At 45.6% G+C, this 16,665-nt stretch overlaps 1 protein-coding gene across 1 annotated transcript in view; it reads left to right on the top strand.

Moving 5' to 3' along the window:
- Positions 1 to 1,843: 1,843 nt before the first annotated feature.
- Positions 1,844 to 16,665, top strand: part of SERTAD4 (SERTA domain containing 4) — an 87,589-nt gene continuing 72,767 nt past the window's right edge. The window contains exon 1 of the mRNA XM_040351496.1: positions 1,844 to 2,076. The gene's annotated coding sequence lies outside the window, so the exon portion shown is untranslated. The remainder of the gene's footprint in view (positions 2,077 to 16,665) is intronic.

Below are 16,665 nucleotides of genomic sequence, written 5' to 3'. Positions count from 1 at the left end.
GCCCATCAGTGCCATCTCATCAGCACACATCAGTTTTGCATATCGGTGATGCCTATCGGTGCACCTCAGTGAAGGAGAAAAAATGACTTACTGTAACAGAAACTAAGATTTTTTTATTCAAAATTGTTGGTCTTTTTTTATTTGTTTAACAAAAAACAAACAAACACAGCGGTGATTAACTGCTTGCCGCCCGCCCGCTGTCAAATGACAGCGGAGCGGTGCGGCTCTCGTTCTGGGACAACGTCATATGACGGCGCTCCAAAACGGCCGCTCTTGCGCACCCGCAGGGGCGCGCAGCATGGCGATCATGGCCGCACCGTGTTGCTAGGACACGGCGTGGCCCTGATCTCTGTAAAGAGCTGTGGCTCTTTTAACATGTGATCGACTGTGTCCAATCACAGCTGATCACATGTAAACACGGAGATACCGGTAGTCGGCTCTCCTTGCCTCACACTGACAGAGTGTGAGGAGAGGCGAGCCAATCATCGGTATCTCCTCACAGGGAGACATGTAGGAATGTAATCAGGACACTGATCATATAAATTAAGTGTCACAAATCAGTGCCCACCAGTGCCAGCAATCAGTGCCCACAAGTGGCACCAAATCAGTGCCCACCACTGCACACAAGTGCCACCAATCAGTGTCCATTAGCGATGCCAGTCAGTGCTGGCTATCAGTGATGCTTATCAGTGCTGCCCATCAATGCCCAGCACTGCTGTCAATCAATGCCCATCAGTGGTGCCCATCAGTGCCACCCATTAATGCCCATCAGTACCGCCTATCAATGCTGCCTATAAGTGCCCACCAGTGCTGCCTATCAGTGCCCACCAGTACCGCCTATTAGTGCCCACCAGTGCCGCCTATACGTGCCCATAAGTGCGGCATATTAGTGCCTCCTCATCAGTGCCACCTAATCAGTGCCCATAAGTATCCACTCATCAGTGCCCATAAGTGCCACCTCATCAATGCCCACCAGCTCAGCCTATCAGTGCCCATCAGTGCCGTCTCATCCGCACACATCAGTGAAGGCAAAAAAATACTTAGTTTCTGTCAGTAAATTTTGTAACTAAGTAAAAAACATTTTTTTTCCAAATTTTTGGTCTTTTAGAAATAAAAAAAACAGCAATGGTTAAATACCACCAAATGACAGTTACAGTATGGTTTGGTGGGGAAGGGGAACTGAGTAGGGGGGGATGGGGGGGTTGTTGGGGAATATGCCATCTGCGATGGCACAGTTATATGTTCCCGCTCATGTTGGCCGATAGCTAAGCTTGGCGGTGTGCCAAGGAATGTTTTCGTTGTATGTCTATAAAACCTTTAATAAACAGAAATTTTCAAAAAAAATACCACCAAATGAAAGCTTGAATGTGTTTGGGTACAGTGTTACATGACCGTGCAATTGTCATTCAAAGTGTGAGAGCGCTGAAAGCTGAAAAATGGCCTGGGCAGGAAGGGGGTGTAAGTGCCTGGTAGGCAAGTGGTTAAGTATCACCAAAAAAAAAAAGAAGCTCTATCTGTCTTAAAAAAATGATAATAATTTCATATGGGTACAGCGTTGCATGACTGCGCAATTGTCATTCAGACAACAACAGCGCTAACAGCTGAAAATTGGCCTGGATAAGAAGGAGGTGAAAGTGCTTTAAATGTTTAATATTGCACACTGCCTGAGTTTAGATACACCCTGGTAACAGTGTGGGATGATAGGTTACAATGTGGATACACAGCCCCTATAGGTGATACTTTGTAGTACCAGCAGTGGTCAGCAGAGGGCGCCCGGCCGGCGTCGCTGGGATTGGGGGTTGTTGGTGTAGACACGAGGTTGTCATATTTCCTCTGTCACCCTGGGGGCACACTACAATTCCTCCTGCCAGATCCACAGGGAAATGTTAAACAGGATTTACTGGTTCCACACGCTCGCTGCTAGACTCTAAAGCCATCATTTCATAAGCACAACGTCTGTTGCAAGTCACACATCGCACAGCTCGGGTCTCACAGATGCCAGCAAGGAGCTGGAGGTCTGATCGCTGCCAGCCTGCCACCCAGAACACACAGGACCCCCTGCACTGCACAGCCCTGGTAAGATGATGGGTATAGGAGGGGGGCACAGAAGGAGACTGCAAAAAGTTTGTGAGAAGTGTGCATGGATTGCTCTTCATTAGGGTGGCATGACTGGCAGATCACATTGAGGGCTTGATCTTGCATGGGGGAGAATGCTGCACACCTTGCCAGTCTATACTATGCCACCCAATGCTATGTAATGTCTATGAGTTGATGTTTATGTTGCATTGAACAGCATTCGGCAAACTGTGATGGGGTAAGTGTTGCGGGACTACGAGTCCAGCAAGCCCTGCCAGTCTATGATCTGCCACTGAGCATGCCAGCCTATGCCAAATGATATTGGGGACTTGCTGGTGATATTGCATAGAGCAGCCTATTGCAAACCATGGCTGGTCAGCTGCTGTGGAGATACAAGCTCAGCAGACCTTGCCAGTTTATACTGTGCCAACATGTGTGCCAACCTCATGATGAGGAATTACTTGGGATATTGCCTCAAGCAGGTTATTGCAAACTGTTTTGGGTCAGCTGCTGTGGAACTACAAGTCCAACAAACCCTGCCAGTCTATGCTGTTCTATTAAGCATGCCAGCCTATGCCAAATAATGCTGGGGACTTACTGGTAATATTGCATTGCAAAGCATGGATAGCCAGCTGCTGTGGAACTACAAGCCCAGCTGACCATGCAAGTCTATACTGTGCCAACATGTGTGCCAATCTATGCTTTATTATATTGGGGACTTACTGGTTATAATGCATACAGCAGCTTTTTGCAAACCATTGCTTGCCAGTTGTTGTGGAACTACAAGTCCTGCAAACTCTGCTAGTCTATACTGTGCCAACATGTGTGCCAACATATGCTAAATAATGCTTGGGACTTTTTAGCGATATGGCATTGAGCAGCCTTTTGTATACTGTGCCTTTCCAGCTGTGGTGGAACCGCAAGCCTAGCAAACCCTGCCATTCTACGCTGTGCCATCCCATAGTAACTCACCTTTAGATCAGCTATTCCCATACAAGGCTCCTCCAGAGATAGCTAGGGGTTCCTTGGGTTGTGGCTGATTGACCCCCTATCTGATGGTATTCTGGGTCTAATGCCACTTAGCAAAGCCAGCTGCATGACACCAGTGCTCCCTATAGCTGTGTCTAAGGATGGCATTCTGACCACCACTAGAAGAGGGGCATTCTTCGTGCTGATCACCAATGTAAGGGGCATTCTTCCTATTGTCCACCAATATAAGGGGCATGCTTTCCATTGGCCACCAATGTAAGGGGCATTCTTCCTATTGTCCATCATTGTAAGGGACATTCTTTCTGTTCACCACCAATGTAAGGGGGAATTCTTCACTCTGACCATCAATGTAAAGGGGCATTCTTTCTACTGACCATCAACATAAAGGGCATTCTTCACACTGACCACCAATGTAAGGAGCATTCTTCACATTGACAACCAATGTAAGGGACATTCTTTCCATTGACCACCAATGTAAGGTGGGATTCTTCACTCTGATCATCAATGTAAAGGGGCATTCTTTCTACTGTCCATCAATATAAAGGGCATTCTTCACATTGACAACCAATATAAGGGGCATGCTTCCCATTGCTAACCAATGTAAGGAACATTATTCTCACTGATTGCCAATGTAAGGGGGGAATTCTTTCCACTGACTACTGGTGTAAGGGGAGCATTCTTCATCATGGCCACCCATGTAAGGGGGGCATTCTTCATACTGGCCACCCATGTAAGGGGGGCATTCTTCATCCTGGCCACCCATGTAAGGGGGGCATTCTTCATACTGACTTCCCATGTAAGGGGAGCATTCTTCATACTGGCCACCCATGCAAGGGGGGCATTCTTCATACTGGCCACCCATGTAAGGGGGGCATTCTTCATACTGGCCACCCATGTAAGGGGGGCATTCTTCATACTGGCCACCCATGTAAGGGGGGCATTCTTTATTCCAATCACCGAGGTAAGTGACATTCTTCCCACTGACCTTCAATGTAAGGGGCATTCTTCTTTTTGAAGACCAGGGCATTTTTTCCATTGACCTCCAATGAAGCGGTTTAGTAAGGGTTACCCTGAGACCCAAAAATTATTTTGGGGGGGTTCCTCTGGGGTAAAACGTTAAGGAGGGCTGCTGTAAAATTCAAAAGTGCTATAGCATAGAACAGCTTCACCTCCAGCTGCTGTAGAACTACAAGTCAAGCCGAACCTGCCAATCTGTACCGTGCCAACCCATGCTAAACAATGTTACTACAACTGCTGGAGCCTACAACAGTCGTTTACAACCTGTGACTCTCCATTGGCTGTGGGAATATATTGGTGGACTACAAGGTCCATCATGCCCTCTCATCCTGCCTAATGCTGTCCCTAACCAAAGCATTCTCAGGGGGTACCTGTGAACTTACATAAATAGACGTCCGCATTCGGTGCTTGGCAGGGTATGCCAAGACTTTAGTTCCGGTACAGATGCAGCACAGTCGCTGATCATTTAAATACATTTGTGGAAGCGTTTTGCTGCTAAAGTGTACCCAAGCTGGATATGGTACTAATAAAGGAATGTGACCAAAGGTGATTCAGTAATGGCATATTTATATAACTGGATCAGGAGGACTTGCTCATGATTGTCAAATAAGGGTGGATGGCACAAGGTCCTGCTATATGGCGATCACCGTTTGCTTCCTCCTCTATAAGAAAGCTGTTGTGCCATACAGTAGTACTCACGGGCACTTTGGGCTCTCTTTATGGCACACCAGGCTGCAGTGGTTGCTGCTTCAGTTATTGCTCACCTGAGCCTCCCCTTAGCTTAAAAGGGCGCTAAATTAAATTGTTGCAGGATTTATTTATTTTTTTGACATAAACTCCAAAGATAACATTGACTTTAAATAAATTAAATAAGTGTAAGGCTTCTAAAACCATAGGTGTGCGCACAGGGTGTGCTGGGTGTGCCCTAATCACCCAAGTTTGCATTAACATTATTGCTCTGTGTGGCAGTGCACTGAACCCCCCCAGTCGGTCGGTCAGCAGCCAAGAACTAACCCCATCTATGGCGGGGGCTACCTCCAGGAATGGCAGGCGGCGTCTTCATACTGCATCTTCCTTCCTCTGGTTCAAGGCGGCACGGCTTCCCCTGCGGGACATCTCCTCCCTCATTTTTTGGTGGGTGGCAAACATACCTGGTTCCCTCCCGAGTTCTGGTGGTCCCTTCTCCTCCGGGCCAATCAGGTCTTAGGACTCCCGGCCAATCGTGTCTTTGGACTTCCAGCCAATCGGGGTCTCAGGACCTGCTTACTGATTGGCTGGGAAGAGAATCAGTGTGACAACAGAAAATATTAATTCGCTATTGTCACACAAATGGGTGGGCTCGGGGCGCAGTGCTCTGTGCCCCAAGCCCACCCATTTATAAAACCTATTAGAGCATCAGGCCCTAATCATGTGCTTCAAAAACAGACACAAAAAAAAAACATTGTAATCCATGCGTCCGGTACCCCGCGTGTAGACTAGACGGCCAGATGGATGGACAGGGTGGCGGCACCCCTGCGCCCCTAATGGAGCCGCCGCCAATGGTGCACACCCTAATACAATAGGCTGCGCACACCTATGTCTAAAACATTAACTAAATAATGCCAAGATGTTAAGGTAAAAAAAAAAAAAGAAACAGGGATTTTTTACCATGACATGTTTCCAAGGACAACGATTTCCAGGGACAAATCCCCAAAAACTGGAGATCTGGGACAGTTGGCAACCCCCCTGCTGCAGGTGGTAAAAGGTTACTATGGGAAAATCACTAGTCCCTGCATGCATTGATGTTGTGACACCGGCATCCTGCAGGCAATGGGGGCCAGGAAGGGGTTAATAGAATAATAACTCTTAATTGATGTTTGGAATACTAATTGTCTCCTCTAGAAGGGAGAGCATATGATTATGTATCTAGGGATCGTGTCTGTGCTTGTGTGGCGTACAGGTCAGAACACAGCCCCGGGCAGGGAGGAAGGAGCAGTCTGTTCCCAGCAGCAAGCTCAGGCTGCCAGGAAGGTCATTTTAGGTTGGGCAGATGAATATTTTAGTGTTTATGACATACAGTACCTGGGGGAGGGGAGGGGGGGGTGGTGCGGGTTCAACTGCTGTGCGTCTAGCTGTTCTGCACTCAACAGACTTACAAGGATGTGATTGATGGAGACGGTTACTGTCTGTGCTTCAAGTGTCCTGTGGGGGGCAACACTGTACCCTTTTTTCCCTAGCTCTTCAGAGGATATATATATATATATATATATATATATATATATATATATATATATATATATATATATATATATATATATATATATATACAGTATATGTTTTTCATATTCTGCAGCAGAGCCTTTTACATCAGGTAACAGTTTGGCATCCCTGTTGTAGCCTAACTCACCCATACTAAGGCCAAAATCAACCTCACTTGAACATAGGGAATTTATGCAAGATAGTGTGGCTGGGAAATTGAGCCCATGTCTCCAGTGCTGTCACATAGCGAAGCAGGAAGTGAGAGTAAATCCCTCCAAAGTTATGGCTTCCCTGGTTGTCACCAGGGTCATCAGAACTAGTATCCATATTGGAAGATATTCCCGCTATTCCTATTCTGGGGACGAATCAAACATTTTTACTTTTTTTTACTTTCACTTAATAATGATAAATCAAAACAAATAGAGAGGGCGAATCTCCCCCAAAACAGAGCACAGACAGCAAAAAAAAAAAAACACAAAAAAAACTGCCAGGTGTTCTGATCCCTCTTTACAACATCAAAAACTAAAAAAAACAAAGTGTTGCCTTTAGTTAAATTATAAACGGTCATTCCCCAACAGTAGGAGTAATTGGCACCTTCTGGCTACAGTTGTGGTTATTCCCCAGCTGTTGCTACTAGGTCACACAGGTTATACATATTGGGTTGATCTTTTGAATGGTGCAGCTGTGGTCAGTTCATGGGAGTAGTGGAAGGCAATTAGTCCAGTGGTGGTCAGTTTCTGGGTCCAGTTGTTGGCAGGTGCAGTCAGTTGGCTTGCCACTAGATGGCTCTGTTCCTGTTATAGTATGGTAAAGGGAAAGTTGTAATTTGGTGTTACCTCCCCTTTTAGAGAAATCCCTCCTCTAGTGATATAATGGGTGAGGTTAGTGCCCACATAAATGCCAGGGATGAGTGGAGTCTAGGGTTGACAGGGCATGGCAGCCAAACACCCTAGAGCAAGGGTCTCAAACTGGTGGCCCTCCAGCTGTTGCGCAACTATAAGTCCCATGAGGCATTGCAAGGCTGACAGTTACAAGCATGACTCCCACAGGTAGAGGCATGATGGGACTTTTAGTTTTGCAACAGCTTCAGCGCCACCAGTTTGAGACCCCTGCCCTAGAACTATGAAGATGTAGTCTGTTGCAAATTGATATAAAGGGCCCTTTGCAGGGCTGAAGTCCTAGGCAAGGTGGTACAAAACACAATAGGAACAACTATAGTTATCTTGTCTCCCCTGACCTTCGAAAGCAGGGTGTGGAAGGTCTTGAAGGCTTGGTCTGGGTCCTCTGATGTGAGTGATGGTGGAAGCCTGGGAATGAGTGTGCCATCTGGAAGCATGCCTGGCTGGGCAGATCTATAGAAGGGACATTGAGAAGAGACCGGTATACTAATGAGAGCACCATGATTCCCCTGACCATCAGCTGAGGTTCTTGTGACTTGGGGATGGAAGATAAATGATGTGGACTTAGAACACATGGGGAAGTGGTCCCAACTCTGTAGTGCTCCCAAAGAGAGAAATGGAGGTGTAGAGGGAAGATGAATTAAAAGATTTGGGCTTGCGCGCTGAGCAGAAATGAATGCTACAGAATGTCTTACTTTGCATGTGGCATTCCACACAAAAGACTCTGCTAGTATGTCAAGGAAAGTTCACAGTAAAGTACGGGACAATGTATTTTTGTGTGGACATTCCTTTATTCTGAAATATTCAGGCCTGAGGCTGGAGATATCATAAGCGGGCCTAAGGACAGGAGTATGACACAAGATGGTGGAAGGTTTATTCAACAACAGTTGGGTGGCTGCCCTATCCAAGAAGAAGCAGAGTGGGTTCTTGCATAGTTTGGTGCCAACACCTGCCCAATACTAGTTCCCCTTACACATTGGTGGTCCTTTCTTTGTGTGGAAGGGGTTTGTCGTTGGGCCTAACAGTGCTCAGTCACTGGGTGTAGCTGTGGACACATCATTGGGAGTCTATGTACAGTATGGTCTGTTCCTGTGACTGGTTTGGTGGGCTCCACTCCTTTGTTCAGAGTAATAGTCTGCCCTGTGTTTAGTGGTGGCCTTTGTGTCAATTGCTAGTTCCTTTTGAGAGAGAATAAGAAATTAGCACCGTACCGTACACAATGCCAACCTAATTTTCCCAGAAGTTGGTAACAAAAATGGTCAGATTCAAATCTTATGTCTGTGTTTAGGCAGCCATGTATTTGACAAAAAGTTAGATGGAATGCCGGGGTACCATAAACTTGCACTAGCCTGGGTCTGCAAAAGGTGTCTAATGAGGCTGTGACATAAATGGTAAAGTCGTAAACAGTCTAGCACGCAGCTCAGGAATACAAGTCTGTGAGTATGGGATTTTTTGCCTAAAACTGCACTCCCAGAGTCAAACTTTATATATATCCCATAATTGCTGCTGTAGTAGTGGTTAAGCCTTGTACACACGATCGGTCCACCGTTCTCATCGGTTTAACCGATCGTGTGTACGCGGCCTTAGTGGGGATATACTAAAACATTTAATGTGAAAATGGCTTAATGTAGCTTAACGAGTAATAAAGGGCCAGATCCACAAAGAGCTGCCGTAACTTAAATATTCTGATTTAAGTTACACTGCCGCAAAATTTCTACCTAAGTGCCCGATCCACAAAGCACTTACCTAGAAATTTTCGGCTGTGTAACTTAAATCCATCCGGCGCAAGGCGTTCCTATTTTCATGGGGCGAGTCCCATTTAAATTAGGCGCGCTCCCGCGCCGGACATACTGCGCATGCTCACGACGTCATTTTCCCGACGTGCATAGCGCGGTTTTACGTTACGCCGAGTTTTGTGAATCGCGCCGGGTAAAAAAAGTTGCGTCGGGAAAAAAAAAAGATACGGCGGGAAAAAATAAATAAATAAATAAATAAATAACAGCGTCGCGGGTAAGAAGGGTCTACTTTTACAAGGTGTAAACAGTTTACACTTTGTAAAAGCAGCCCTAATTTTACACATGCAACTTAATACTTACGGAGAAAAAACGAAGCGTAAAAGCTTCGTGGATCTCCGTAAGTGCTAATTTGCATACCCGAAGCGGCATTTCGATTCGAAATGCCCACAGCGGCGGATGCGATACTGCATCCTAAGATCCGGCAGTGTAAGTCCCTTACACATGTCGGATCTTCTGCCTAACTATGGAAAACTGATTCTGTGGATCAGTTCCAAAGATAGAAACAGGGATACGACGGCGTATCAGTAGATACGCCGGCGTATCCCTTTTGAGGATCTGGCCCATGGTGCCTAAACCTCAATCAATTGCCCTGAAACTTTGCACAGCTTAAGATCTTAACTACCCAAACCTATCCTATAAGTTGTGTGCTATTTGGTGTTCCACAAGGCAAACTAGGGAAATTAAGCTTGTTTTTTTAGGAGCTTAATGTAGCTTAACGTACAAAAAAGACCTTAAATGTTAACTAATCTCCCCCAAACTTCACACAATAGAAGATCATATCCTTAGTGGATACACTATTGTATCAAAGGATACCAATCAGTTAGACACCAAAACATCTATGTTACAAGAAGGCTAATGAGACACATTACATACCTAAGATCTATTTATATTATATTTGGTATCTAACAAATTGTAATTTCATTCTGCTACAGGCTGATTGGAAGATTGAGAAACCTAGTCATACGGAAATATAGAAGTATCCTGGAATGCTGGGGTCACAGGGTGTGTCCACTGAACATAATAAAATAGTCTCCAGCACACCACCACACTCCTCTCGGGCTGTGTGATTGGGTTAGTTCTTCCACACCATCTCTAAGGTCTAAAGGTCTAAAGCTATTGCACTAGCAACAGCGAGCTCTTGAAATATCACCAAATTTGCTAAGGATACTGAGAGTCATAAACCTTGCTTATCGAATTAATTTCACTCTCTATGATCTGAGCTCTGTTCTGAACCAAACATCAGGCAGACTTAATGACTTGTGGACTGCCCCATGTAGATATACTGCGACAGGGCAGTCACGTATATATGTATGTGACCCAGCATTTCCAAGTACGGGCCGCATGTCATATCTGTGCTGTCATTTGGTGCAGTGCAAGTTAGTCATCAGCAGGTCCCAGCCAATGATGAAATGGGCGGAACCTGCTGATCGGCTTATGCCGCGTACACACAATCGGTTCGTCTGATGAAAACGTTCTGATGGACCGTTTTCATCAGACGAACCGATCGTGTGTGGGCCCCATCGTTTTTTTTTATCCATCGCTGATAAAACTAGGAACTTGTTTTAAAATTATCTGATGGTTAAAAAACCGATAGAAAAAAACGATCGTCTGTGGGCATGTCCATCGGTTAAAAATCCACGCATGCTCAGAATCAAGTTGACGCATGCTCGGAAGCATTGAACTTCATTTTTCTGAGCACGTCGTGTTTTACGTCACCGCGTTCTGACAAGATCGGATTTTTAACTGATGGTGTGTAGGCAAGACTGATGAAAGTCAGCTTCATCGGATATCTGATGAAAAAATCCATCAGACTGCTTTCATCGGATTAACCGATCCTGTGTACAGGGCGTTAGAGAATGACAGTACAGAGCCCTGTGTTTACTAGCAGCATAGGGCTCTGTACATGGAGCAGAGATGTGGCTGTTTTTTCTCCCTGCAGGCTGCAGAGCAGGGAGATATAACAGTTCAATTTCACTGATGCTTATGTCTGGTTTGTAATATCTTTTCTGTTTTTGTTTTTTGGACCGTTCTTAATTTGTTCACTTATCAATATTTATATTTTTCACTCAGCAATATTTAAAAATCATTAAGCTGAAACTCTGAATACTCGAACATGGAAATTAATGTAGATTTTAAAGGCAAAAATGTTTTTACCTTAATGCATCTTCTGCAATAAGGTAACAACCTTCATGTGTCAGTGCCTCCCTCCCCCACCACTAAACACTTACCTGACACCACACTAGATCTAGCCCTGCCCCTCCTAGCGCCCCCACTCTCCCCTCTTCCTGTATTCTCTGAGAGCAGCCAGATCCATTGGCTCCCACTGCTGTCAAGTCAAATCTGTAAGGAGGGAGCGGGGCTGGGATAGAGCTCTGCTTTGTGTGCCCCCAAAGCAAGCGTATAAGCAGTTAGATAGTCTGCCACTAGGTGGCATGTGTAGCATGGAATTGTGTAAGTGGGTGTTAGGTCACTTTCGAGACCAAGCCTTTCTGTAGTGATGTTGTGGATGGAGTTAGTGCCCATATACAGTATATGCTACATTGGGAGCAGTTGGGGCATAGGAGCCAAACACCCCACTCACTTGCAGATGTAGGGCCATATTCTCAAAGAATTTACGCCGGCGTATCAGCAGATACGCCAATGTAAGTCCGATTCTAAGGCCGTCCTATGTTTAAGTGTATTCTCAAACTGAGATACACTTAAACATGCCTAAGATACGACGGCCTGCGCCGTTGTATCTTAGGCTGCAATATCTACGCTGACCGCTAGGTGGCGTTTCCTTTGCGGTCAGCGTAGAATATGCAAATGACTAGTCACGCCGATTCTCTAACGTACGCTTGCCCGTCGTAGTGATTTTACGTCGTTTCCGTAAGCGATACGCGGCGTAAAGATAAACATGCCCCCTAGGTGGCGTACTTAATGTTAAGTATGGCCATCGTTCCCGCGTCGAAATTTGAAAATTTAAAGTCGTTTGCGTAAGTCGTCCGTGAATGGCGATGGACGCCATTTACGTTACCGTCAAAACAAATGACGTCCGTGAGACGTCATTTAGCGCAATGCACGTCGGGTAATTTACCCGACAGAGCATGCGCATTACGTTCGGCGCGGGAGCGCGCCTAATTTAAATGATCCACGCCCCCTACCAGGATCATTTGAATTAGGAGTGCTTGCGCGGGTGGACTTTACGCTACGCCGCCGCAAGTTTACAGGTAAGTGGTTTGGGAATCAGGCACTTGCCAGTTAAACTTGCGGCGGAGTAACGTAAAGGACATACGTTACCCTGCCGGAGATCTCTAAGAATATGGCCCAATGTCACTACTGTGATGGCCCTGGTCAGGGCAGAGATTGGCCTACACCCATAGGAGCCAGCTGTAGTTGGCCAGTCTCACGAAACATGGTCTAGTGGACTCGGAACATGGTCTAACTGGGAGCGGAATGCAAAAGGCCTCTTAGGCCTGGAGGTGTAGCTGCAGCAGTCCTGTCTCTGGAACGTCATGCAAGGAGTTGTGGGCTGGATGCACAAAGCCTAACAGGCAAGTCAGAGCCCTGTGAGTACTAATGACCCTGCGTGTGACAAAGTAACATCATCAAGTTACTGACAGAGGAAAGGTAGATCTCACTCCTGGCTTTGCTTTGTCAGTAGGTATCCTGCTTGCCTTGGTTCCCATCTATAAGACAGGTCTGGCTCGGTGACAGTCTCTGCTTCTGCCTCTCATACTCTGGATCAGATAAGTAGAATTCACAGTGATGACAAGAGAGATTGTGGCAGATAGGCTGTCATACACTTCCACTGAGCAACGTGACATAGTGAGGACCACAGCTAAATAAGCTGCCTATAACTGTGAATGGGAACCGACAGCGCACATACAGTGCATGCTCTTGAGTGTTATAGCATCTATGAATAGAGGGCAAACTAAAGAAGACCTGTCATCATATGCATGCACAGCACTGACTCAATGCCAAGGTGGTAGTGGTCTTTGACGCAAGGTGCCAGCAAAGAGAACATGGCATTATGGCATCATGCAGTAAATAGGACTTGGCACAATGGCATTATGCATGTGTAGCAGATACCAACCCTGTCAGCAAAGAGAACCTGGCATTATGGCATCATGCAGTAAATAGGACTTGGCACAATGGCATTATGCATGTGTAGCAGATACCAACCCTGTCAGCAAAGAGGACCTGGCATTATGGTATCATGCAGGTGTAGCAAAGACCAAATTGGCCAGTAAAGAGGACCTGACAATATGGCATCATCCAGGTGTAAAAGAGACTGGTACGGTCAGGAAAGAGGACCTGTAATTATGTTATCATGCAGGTGTAGCAAAGACCAAATTGGCCAATAAAGAGAACCTGGCATGATGGCACCAGGCAGGTTTAGCAGAGACCGACCTGGCCAGTAAAGAGGACCTGTTATCATTGCTTTATACAGATGTAGCAGAGAACGACCTGGCCAGTAAAGAGGACCTAGCATTATGGCATCATGCAGTGTAGTACAGACCGGCTCTGCCAGCAAAGAGGACCTGTCATTTTGGTATAATGCAGGTATAGCAGAGACTATCCCTGCCAGTAAACAGGACTTGTCTCAAGACCTCATGAAGAAAAAGTAGTAACTTCCACTTAAACTGCAATTATAGGCAACATTAATCACTTGGGCCCAGATTCACGTAGATGGGCGCAAAATTGTGCGGGCGTAACGTATCTCATTTACGCTACGCCGCCGCAAGTCTTTCAGGCAAGTGCTTTATTCACAAAGCACTTGCCTGTAAAGTTGCGGCGGCGTAGCGTAAATCACCCGGCGGAATTCAAATTCGGCAGGTAGGGGGCGTGTTTCATTTAAATGAAGCGCGTCCCCGCGCCGAACGAACTGCGCATGCGCTGTCCCTAAAATATCCCAGTGTGCATTGCTCCAAATGACATTGCAAGGACGTCATTGGTTTCGACGTGAACATAAATGACGTCCAGCCCCATTCACGGACGACTTACGCAAACAACGTAAATTTAAAAATGTTCGACGCGGGAATGACGGCCATACTTAACATTGGCTGCGCCTCATAGACCCAGGGGCAACTTTACGCCGGGAAAAGCCTAACGTAAACGTCGTAACTTTACTGCGTCGGCCACACGTACGTTCGGGAATTCGCGTATCTAGCTAATTTGCATACTCGACGCGGAAATCGACGGAAGCGCCACCTAGCGGGCAAAAAAAAATTGCAGTTTAGATCCGACGGCGTAAGAGACTTACGCATGTCGGATCTAATGGATATCTATGCCTAACTGATTCTAAGAATCAGTCGCATAGATACAACAGTGCTACGCAGAGATACGACGGCGTATCTATAGATGATGCGCCGTGGTATCTCTTTTGAGAATCTGGGCCATAGTGTTTATTTCCCATACACTTTTCTTTTTTAGACACATGAACTAGGGCTGAAACAACATTTTCATAATCGATTAAGCAGGCAGTAACATAATGGGGTTAAAAAAAACAAAAATTAGCCCTTTATAGTACAAAAAGAGAAAATAATCGCTACTGTTAATATTATATTAATACGAAAAATCTTTAAATGTTGTTTGAAATTTTCACTTGCTTTTAACATTAAGTTTTAAAATGAATGTCATTTCTGAACGAAAACCACATACACTGTCTGAAAATTCCTTTCACCAAGAAATTTTCCATTTCTAAATTTTCCAGTCACTGTGGTTGAAAAAGAACTTCGATTTGACCCCACTAACAATTAGAAAATCGAACAAACGTTCTTAAGCCCAGGTTCACACTGGGCTACGGGAGTGAAGCCATGCAAGTTCAGCCGAACTTGCACAATTTCACTGCCGCTGGCAGTCCCGATTTCGGCCGCGATTATAGAGACATCTGTGCAGGTTACTGCCGAAATCGCAAAAAGTAGTACAGGAACTACTGTTTGAAATCGGTGCAGAAGCGGCGTCGCACCGATTAGGACGGTGCCATTGCCGGCAATTTGCAGCAAATACCGCCATTTTGACATGCGATTTGACATGCCAAATCGCATGTCAAAACGCACCAGTGTGAACCAGGCCTTTAATGTATTTATTTTTGAAGGAAGACATTTATGTATGGCCAGTATATAATATATTACAGTTCTGTTTAAAAATGTGCAAAACAGTCTAAATTTTATTTTCTTTAACCACTTCCTGTCCGGTCAATAACAGATTGACGTCCGGGAAGTGGTTCTGAAATCCTGACTGGGCGTCTATTGACATCCTGCAGGATTTCATGCCCGCGCGCGCCCGTGGGGGCGCGCAGCGATTGGTGATGCGGGGTGTCAGTCTGACACCCTGCATCTCCGATCTCGGTAAAGAACCTCAGGCGGAGGCTCTTTACCACGTGATCAGCCGTGTCCAATCACGGCTGATCACGATGTAAACAGGAAGAGCCATTGATGGCTCTTCCTCACTCGCAGCCCCCCCTTGGATCGCCACACTGGACCACCAGGAAAGGGCAAAAAAAAAAAGGGCAGTAAAAAAAAAGATGCCAATCAGTGCCCACAAGTGGGCACTGAATGGCAACATGGATCCATCAGTGCCACCCCACAGTGTCCATCAGTGTCACCCCACAGTGTCCATCAGTGCCACCCCACAGTGCCCATCCATGCCCAGTGCCCACCTATCAGTGCCCCTCTGTGCCACCCATAAGTACTCATCAGTGTCACCCATAAGTACCCATCAGTGCCACCCATAAGTGCCGCCCATGAGTGCCCATCTGTGCCGCCTATGAGTGCCCATCAGTGCCGCATACCAGCACCACCATCAGTGCCCATCAGTGCCACCTCACCGGTGCCCATCAGTACTACCTCATTGATGTCCATCAGTGCCATCTCATCGGTGCCCATCAGTGCCGCCATATCAGTGCCCGTAATTGAAAGAGAAAACTTACATATTTACAAAAAAATTAACAGAAAAAAATAAAAACGTAATTTGTTTCAAAATGTTCAGTCTTTTTTTAGTTGTTGCGCAAAAAAAAAAAAATTGCAGAGGTGATCAAATACCACCAAAAGAAAGCTCTATTTGTGGGGAAAAAAGGACGCCAAATTTGTTTGGGTACAGTGTAGCATGACCGCGCAATTGCCATTCAAAGTGTGACAGCGCTGAAAGAGGAAAATTGGCTTGGGCGGGAAGGTGCTTAAGTGCCTGGTATGGAAGTGGTTAAATAAAAAAAAATGATCTGAGTCTGATATTTACCAGATTCACCCTCTAATAGTATATACAGTATATCGCTAATGTCTGTTATTGAGTGGATTGGAGATTTTGCTCCCTAACCATATAGTTGGTTATTTTTATTTACCACTGCATAGAGATATTTAAGGATAAATTGCCGTTTATTTAAACTTTACATATTAACTAAATTATACACCATACTTTCATACTTCTGAAAATGATCGTTAGTTGCAGCCCTAACATGAACATATTGTTTTTGGTTCTCTTGTCAACATTTCAACCGTTGGGTGATCGGACACACTGGCTAGTATAAAGTATTCATAAGCTGAGGAGTTCTGCGGTATAAATCAGTGATATTTAATTGATGTGTCTTGTCTCGGTGTGGGTTTGCACATAGAAAGGTAATGGAGCAGATTTGTGTACTGTCACCATAGAATGGCCCAGAATCTCGTCAG

This window comes from Rana temporaria, chromosome 4, assembly GCF_905171775.1.
Source record: "Rana temporaria chromosome 4, aRanTem1.1, whole genome shotgun sequence".
NCBI classification, from domain to species: domain Eukaryota; kingdom Metazoa; phylum Chordata; class Amphibia; order Anura; family Ranidae; genus Rana; species Rana temporaria.
Note: the sequence above shows the minus strand (reverse complement) of the source record. Positions and strands in the feature narration are given on the sequence as shown.